Source organism: Monopterus albus, unplaced genomic scaffold, assembly GCF_001952655.1.
Source record: "Monopterus albus unplaced genomic scaffold, M_albus_1.0 scaffold51.1, whole genome shotgun sequence".
Classification (NCBI taxonomy): Eukaryota; Metazoa; Chordata; class Actinopteri; order Synbranchiformes; family Synbranchidae; genus Monopterus; species Monopterus albus.
Genome location: NW_018127931.1, coordinates 7,119,427 through 7,128,351, shown reverse-complemented (window position 1 = coordinate 7,128,351; position 8,925 = coordinate 7,119,427). Strand labels below are relative to the sequence as shown.

General features: G+C 43.1%; 1 protein-coding gene across 1 annotated transcript in view; it reads right to left on the bottom strand.

The window, feature by feature from the left end:
• The window catches only part of LOC109960953 (uncharacterized), a 16,984-nt gene extending 8,444 nt beyond the window's left edge, over positions 1 to 8,540 (bottom strand). The window contains exon 1 of the mRNA XM_020601453.1: positions 8,248 to 8,540. The gene's annotated coding sequence lies outside the window, so the exon portion shown is untranslated. The remainder of the gene's footprint in view (positions 1 to 8,247) is intronic.
• Between the last annotated feature and the right edge of the window lie 385 nt (positions 8,541 to 8,925).

Below are 8,925 nucleotides of genomic sequence, written 5' to 3'. Positions count from 1 at the left end.
GCAACAACCTGGAGCTGAATACGCTCAAAACAGTGGAGATGACAGTGGACTTCAGGAAGAGCCCTCCCACCTTACCCCCCCTCACCATGCTTGGCAGTGCTGTATCAGCAGTAAAGTCCTACAAGTTCCTGGGCTCCACCATCTCCCAGGACCTGAAGTGGATGTCCAACATCAGGATCATCACCAAGAAGGCACAGCAGAGGATGTACTTCCTGCACCAGATCAGGAAGTTCGACCTGCCCCGGGAGCTGCTGATACAGTTCTAAAGAGGAATCATTGAGTCTGTTCTCTGCACCTCCATCACTGTCTGGTTTGGCTCAGCAACCAAACAGGACAGGAACAGAATCCAGCAGACAGACTGGACTGCAGAAAAGATCATTGGTGCAAGCCTGCCCTCCATGGAGGACCTGTACACCTCACTGGTCAAAAGGAGGGCAGAGAGGATCACTGCAGACCCCTCACACCACAGACACAACCTGTTTGAACTCCTTCCCTCTGGATGGCACTACAGGTCACTGTACACCAAGACAACCAGGCATAAGGACAGTTTCTTTCCCCTTGCCATCACTCTGATGAACCCTTGAGTATGACTGGACAATAACCCTCAGTGCAATACCTGTAAATATACTGCTAAAAAAAAAAATAAAGGGAACATCATAAGACATCCTAGATCTGAATGAATGAAATATTCTTATTAAATACCTTGTTCATTACATAGTTGAATGTCTTATTTTCCCTTGTGTTCCCTTTATTTCTTTGAGCAGTGTATATATGTACAAAATATACAGATCCGTACAGGTCTCTTATTTTTATCTCATTTCACAGTGAGCATTCCTTTGTCTGTCTGCATTGTTTACTGTCCGTTTATACCATTTATTTTGCATTGTTTGCACTGCTTGTTAGAAAGAAAGTCACTTTCGGCTTTTCCCGTTTAGGGGTTGCCACAGCAAATCGTCACACTGACAACTCACATGTTGACATTTGGCACGTGTTTTATGCCGGATGACCTTCCTGACACGAACCCGGGCCGCAGCGGCGAGAACACTGCGCCTTGACCACTAGCCTACCAGGAATGGCTAATACTGTTAATTTTGTTATATTACACAGCCTTATGTTGGTTTACCGTTTACTTGCCCCTTGCATGGGGATACGTACATGCACATTGAGAGCCGCTGTACCAGAGTCAAATTCCTCATGTGTCCGCCACACCTGGCCAATAAAGCTGATTCTGATTGCTTTAACTTGAGGACTGAGTCTGTCTGGATATTTCTCTACCAACTTTGCACACCTAGACTGAGCAATGTTGCCCACTCTTTCTTGCAGAACTGCTCATCTCAAGCAAACTTGATGGTAAATGCTGATTAACTGCAGTCTTTAGGACATTCCTCAGATTTTCAAAAGTGTTCAAGTCTAGGTTCTGATGATGCCATGAAAGGACATGCACCTTTTTCTTCTTCAGTCATTGCATGGACAATTTGGCTGTGTGCTTCGAGTCACAATCATGCAGAAAGGTGAATCTCCCATATTTGGCTTTCTGGTAGAGGATAGCAAGTTTTCCTCAAGAATTATGGTACCCTATCCATTTTCCCTCCTGTCCCAATAAAACACCCCAGTCCTTGCAAAAGAAAATACACCCGTAACAGAATGCTACGACCTCCATGCTTTACTGTAGGTATGGTGTTCTTCAGATGGTGATTTGTACCATCAGTCACTTTCGGCTTTTCCCGTTTAGGGGTCGCCACAGCGACTCATCACACTGACGACTCGCATGTTGACATTTGGCACGTGTTTTACGCCGGATGCCCTTCCTGACGCAACCCTGATTCGAACCAGGGCCGCACACGCTGTGCCTTAGTCACTAGCCTACCAGGGACGGCTTTGTACCATTTGGCACTGAAGCCAAAGAGTTCAATTTCGGTCTAATCTGTCCATGAAGTCCTGCAACTCCTTCATAGTTGTCATTTACCTCTTGGTAGCCTCTCTGACCAGTTTACTCCTCACTTGGTTATCCAGTTTGGAGGAGCAGCCTGGTAGTACCAAACACCTTTCACTTCTTAATTATAGACTAAACTGTGGTTCTTGGAACAGTTAAATCCTTATGCACCCATCTGACTTGTGACTTTCCACAACTTCATCCCTGAAATCTTTTGAAGGTAATTTGGCACCCGTAGTAGACTGTACGCTTTCAGTTGCACTACCAAGCACTGGAATGCTCTAGGAACAGCTTTTTATTCTGAACCAACTGAACACAGGGGATTAGTTACACCTGACTGAACCAACTGAACACAGGGGATTAGTTACACCTGACTGAACCAACTGAACACAGGGGAACCAACTGAACACAGGGGATTAGACCAACTGAACACAGGGGATTAGTTACACCTGACTGAACCAACTGAACACAGGGGATTAGTTACACCTGACTGAACCAACTGAACACAGGGGATTAGTTACACCTGACTGAGTTTCTCTGAGTGTTCCTCTGATATTGGGGACAACCATTTTCCAAAAGGAGTTATTCCAGTTTATTTTTTGAACTGTTATTTTTCCTTTCACTTGTGTACATGGAGTAAATAAAACTGCAAACTTGTGCAGGGTTCAACATTAATCATGGCCTGTGGCCACAAGAGGTTTCTTTGTGGCCACTATATATTCCCAGCAGGTGGCCCACTATGGCTGCTGTCCATCTGCACAGCACTTGGTTCTTCTGCTCCTCCTCTCCCACATCTATTCTTGATCCTTTCTTGCTGCTTCAGCAGCACTGGTTGAACTATAGAAATATTATAAACAAATTACTTGGATCACTAATCACACCGATTTGGCCATTTAGGTTTCCCCCCACGTTTTATATTTCTGATATTTACTCAGTTTTGCCAATACCTTTAGTCCCTACTGTCTGTGCCTCCTGAAGACAAGTCCTTCAAGTCTTGGAAAATATTTTTCAATATTCCTCTGGACTGAGGAAGCAAACATTCAGCAGAGTCAAAGAACTAGCTTAAGACATATCCACTTGCAGCACAGTTGAAACCAGTGCATCCCTACTTTTTAGGAACTTTCCACCTGCAAGTTTATTTCTAATAAAAAGGTTCTAACTTAAGGCCCCTTTAAACACATTGGTCTCCAAAAGCATTCCCCCCCCCGCCAACCTAAAATATGGACCCCTCCAGCCTTTCATGTCCAGCAAATAGTCAAACATACAGTTGAAGTAACAAGTTTGCATGCGATGAGATATCTACAGCTGTGTCTCTTTGTGAGCCTTACCAGAGATTATACAAGGCTTGAATTACTACAATTCTACCACGTGAGCACAGAATTGCAAAAGCATAGCTTCTACAATCGGAGTCCTCAAACATTCTATTGCATCACCTCACAAATCACCTTTGTCTAGACCAGTCACTTAGGAAAAAGTGGCACTTGCACACACCACACAGACTACAGCCAACTCGCCCATTGGTTCTGTGCCTGTGAGAGAGAAATAACTCACCCTACCAGCAGGTAGCAGTATCTGCCATCATTTCCCCTATAATATTACAGGCATTGTCGCCCATGATATGATTTCCCATAATGCAACTAACAGCAAAATCTGGCTGCTCTTAATGCTAACATGAGCATGGCACCAACTAAGAAGAAGAAACCAAGGGATGCTCAGCCAAAAATACCAACAAATTTCTCCAAAACTTTGGAGACAAATGACAATGAGGAAGAGAGGAGAGCTAGCGGTAAAGGAAGGGAGATTTAAGGGGTCTGTGTTGGCATTAGCATCAGTGACGCAGGTAGATGCTATAGCATAGAAGCTATGGATCAAACACAGGTTTCCCCAGATGAGATTTTGTGACCACCGGTACAAGAATGACTTGGTTGAGGATTGTCAGTCTGGTTTTAGAGTTCATCATAGTGCAGAAATGGCACTGATCAAAGTCACCCAACAATCTCCTCCTAGACTCAAACAAATGGATTAGTCTGTACTTATCCTCCTAGATCTCACTGCTGCTTTTGACACCACTGATCACAACATTTTAAGTACAGAGACTAAAACATTATTGGGATTAAAGGAACTACACCAAGTTGGTCCAAATCACATTTATCAGATAGACTGCAGTTTCTTCAAGTCAATGATGAAACTTCCACATAGACCAAAGTTAGTTATGGTGTTGCACAGGGCTCTGTCCTAGGTCCAGTTCACTATATACATGCTCCTCTGAGGCAATATCATCAGGAAACAGCATACATTTCCACTGCTACACAGATGATACTCATTTGTGAACCCAGCTGAATCAGATCAATTGGTGAAACTTCAAACATATTTTAAAGACAAAAGCTTGGATGACCCATAATTTCTTACTTCTAAACTCAGACAAAATTTAGAAATATGCCAACCAACCATATAATTACTCTAAATGACACAGCCCTGGCCTCAAGTCATATTTGGCCAGGATATGTCCCTTTTTTGTTGTTTTTATAAAGCACACACACGTTTCTAGAACTGATTTCTTCCACCTATGCAATAGCACCAAAATCAGAAACATTCCCTCTCAAAGTGATGCTGAAAAACTGGTCGTGTGATACTTCCAGGCTGGACTACTGTAACTATTTACTATCCCTAAAAAGCCTCCAGTTAATCCAAAATGCTACAGCCCGTGTATTGACAGGAACTAACAAGAGATCATTTTTCTCCCATATTAGCTTCTCTCCATTGTCCCAAGCCCAGATAGAGAGGGTTGTGTCAGGAAGGGCATCCGGTGTAAAAATGTACCAAATTAAATCATGCAAATCAGATTCGCAGACCCCCCATGATAATGATAACCACTTTATTTTGGCCAAGTATGTTATATACACAAGGAATTTGTCTCTGGTACAGAACAGAGGCAGACATCTGTGACACCAACTCATACCAATGGCTCTAGCCATCGGGGGCAACTTGGGGTTCAGTGTTTTGCCCAAGGACAGTTCGACATGTGGATTGCAGGCACCGTGATTTGAACCTCCAACCTTCTAAACAGGAGGTGACTACTCTACCCCCTGAACTCCATGGTCCTTTGAGCTCCTCTCCCTTCTTTCTATGCTACCGTTACACATGACTAACTCTGTGTCTCATTTCTCACTTACTGCTTTCTCTCTCACTGTACCTTTCTGCAAGTATCCTTGGCTCTGCAGTTGTACATTTGTGATGAAAAAAGTCACTAGCTACAACCTGCGTTTGATTGATTGTTGTCTTATTGTTTTTCTTTTCTCTCTCTCTTTTATCCACTCACCCCAACTGGTGAAGGTAGAAAGCGGCCAGGCTTGTTGGTAGCTTCTTTCGTTAAAGGGAGTTTCTCCTCCCAAGTGTTGCCAAGTGTTTGCTAAAGGGGACTTGTTGGGTTTCCTTGTTTTCCAACTTATCTACAATGTCACAACGGTGAATTTTCTTAAATGGGACTTAAAGATTTTTTTTTGTAACTGAACGTATGCTCTAATACTTCCATGCTGCAGCAGCTCAGTTTATACACATCTTGCAAACTCTCACTTGCAAGAAAATATAGCATTCCTTGAATGGTCAATCTCCAGGCAGTTACATGTCTTGACCTTCCTTGCCTGACATCCATTTGACTGCATGTGGGTTTGTGGATATATTTTACCACCTGCTGCTACACTGTGACCAGAGGATGTTGATAAAAATACAGGAACTGAGGTTACTGCATGTCCAGCAATGTTCCTGTAGAGCAGGGGTGGCCAATTCCAGTCCTCAAGGGCCGCTGTCCTGCTTGTTTTCCCAACTATCCCTGCCTGCCCTGCTGCTGATTACCTGGCTCGGGTGTGTTCAGCCAGTGAGAAGCTGGAAGATACCATCTTAGATGAAAGTGGAGTGAGGAAAGATAAAGTGAATTGTATCTTCCACCTTCTGACTGACTGAACACACCTGAGCCAGGTAATCAGCAGCAGGTCAGGCAGAAGTTCAACTACATCACTCAGTCAGTTGACAGGCCTCTCGACTGAACATTTGACTTGTAACTTCCAAAGCCCAATCGTACTTAAAGTCAGCCACCATTATCCCAATCTCCAAAAAGGCCACTTCGGAGGACCTGAATGACTACACAACGGTTCCACTGACACCTATAATAATCAAGTGTTTTGACAAACTGTTCCTCCATCAAAGCTAGCCTTCCAACCTCCTTCAACACTCAATTTGCTTTTAGAGTCAACAGGTCAACTGAGGATGTCACAACCACTGTCCACACTGTGCTGAGTCAGTTGGAACATCACAAGAGCTACTTGAGGATGCTCTTTATTGATTTCAGCATGGAGTTTAATACAATTATTGTAGACAGTGTGGTTGGTAAACTGCTGGGACTTAGGCCTCTACTCCTCCTGAATTAAACATTCCCTCACAGAGTTAAAACTGGCCCCCACATCTCCTCCTCCATTACCCTTAGCCCCAGCTCCCCTAAGGGCTGTGTGCTGAGCCCACAACTTTATTCTCTGTACACCTACAACTGCTGCCCAGCCTACCCATCCAACATCATCATTAAATTAACAGATGGCAACCATTGTCAGGTTCATCTCAGGGGGGGATGAGTCAGTGTACAGGGACAAGGTACAAAAATTGTTGGAATGGTGCTCAGTGAATAACTTGACACCGAACACCACAAAAAGCTGCTGACCCAAAGCTCTGCAAATAGTCATTAATTCTGCAGAAAAGATCACTGGCTGTCCTTTAACCCCCTAATCCATTAACCCCTTAATCACCTCTTAAGTGTTGCTCTCTGGCAGACATTACAAGGCTGCAAAAAACACAAACCAGACAATTTCTTTCCCACAGCCTTCGGCACACTAAATAAAAACAAAAATGTTTACTACTGTAAACATTATCCATTATCCACCAAGCAGCACTTTATTTACATGTAATTAGTTTTGCATTTATCATTATCAACTGTCCTGCATTTGTTTTAAATACATCACCTAAGATTGTGTTATCTACTTTATATTTCATTAGTATTTTGTGGCATTCATGTGGACAGCAAAGTAAGAATTTCATTGTACAGGGAAACATGTTTACTAAATGTGCATATGACAAACACTGACCTTGACCTGAGTGACACCATAAATGTTGTATTCCCTTACACAATAGTTGGATTCTGAATTCTGACCACTGGAGGTCAGCAGGGGAAAGATATTCAGCTGATGTTGCCTGATACAGTACAAGAACACTGAACTCCATCTACCCCTAAAAAGCTTTAGTAATGTAGCGGAACTGTGTCAGAGCCAATTTGATCCCAGCACACAAGCATCCAGTCGACGCACTTCATGTTTTTTTTTTCCCCCCCCGTACGTATCCAGTCCACAATGTTTTTTTTTTCCACGTACGTATCCAGTCCACCATGTTTTTTTCCCCACGTACGTATCCAGTCGACGCACTTCATGTTTTTTTACGCAGTCACCTCCAAGGGTAGCAGTAGTGCACACATGTTAAAATTACCTTTGTATCAATATTTACACAGATATTTAAGATATGTGCATTTCTTATGATAGTAACTGTAACAAGGGAAAGCCGTGAGGATGCACAGGTCGCATCTGGGCGATGTTCTCTCCTCCTAAAATCCTGTGCCTTTAGGATCTTATTGTGAAGTATTGACGTAGGGTAACGAGCGCGCTTTTCAGCATCAATGTAGATGTGGCCGAGACAGAACACGCCAATAGCCATGGAAATACAACAATAACACACCGTCAAAACTAGGTCCGCCTGGCGTGTACAGCAACTAGATGAGGGGTCCATATAAGGACAATGGCAGCTCACTACTAAATCGCCGACGTTGCTGTAGCTCCTACAGCAGTCTGCGGGAAGTGAAAAAAAGGCTGTATCGTCCATTACGTAACCTGATTTGGCTTTCCGACCTCATGTTTGAGTGTTCGCCATTCCTATAACATAATGCGTGCTGAAAAAAGTAGGAACCTCGTAGACGCAACTACTTAACTGAAGAAGACGACCTTCTCTCATTGTTGACATATGTCGACGATGAGACAAGTAAATACAAAACCAAAAATACCAGCACTTTCGATTTTGAATAACATCGGTTCTAAACCCTACCCTAACCTACCCATTGGTATAGATGGAAAATATTCCGTTGTAAGGTAAATTAAACAAGCTGCGTCATACAGAGAGGTGTCATTACATTTTCTTATTAGCCTACTGCTTGTTACATTTAACGCTAACGTTAAATGAACGAACGCCAAAAACGTGGACACTTCCCTCCAACACACAACACTTACCTAATCTCCACATTTCGCCTTATTTACCGCATTTCTCCACCCTCGACAAGTTTGGTCAAAACCGCCGTAAAGGGCCTCTAACCAATAACTTTCGATTCCTAAGGTGAAACTCTGCTCCGGAAGACTAAAAATAAATTCCATTGGTGAAGTTATTATGATCCATGTGTCCGAAACGCCGAGTACGCGTTTCCTCAAACACGGTCCCACAGAATTAGTCGTCCTGTTGTACGGAGCTCCACTCTCAACGACTAGTATCGATACTTAGCCAAGAGAACAAAGAAAGGCAGCCCGAACAATTTATATGATGGTCAGCATGAGCTGTGATTGGTGGGTTTTTGAAATGGGTGTGTATCATTTCATAAGGAGGACAGGGGAAAGCAACTAAACTGGATGGTTTCAGTCAAAATCCCACTCTTAAAGCGACACGAAACAAAACGTCCAATTCTATTATTATTATTATCATTATTATTGTTGTTGTTGTTGTTGTTAATGTGAAGAGCATGTCAAAAAGCTACAACATATCACATTTTCATAAATTAGCAGAAGACTCCGCTGTCGGCTCCGCCTTCAAGTTCCGTCTATAGAGTTTCCTGCCATCACACTAAGGACCACAGGCAGACCCCGGGCGGACTTTTTTTTAATGCTTTATTGAGAAAAAAACAGTATGGAAAATGAACA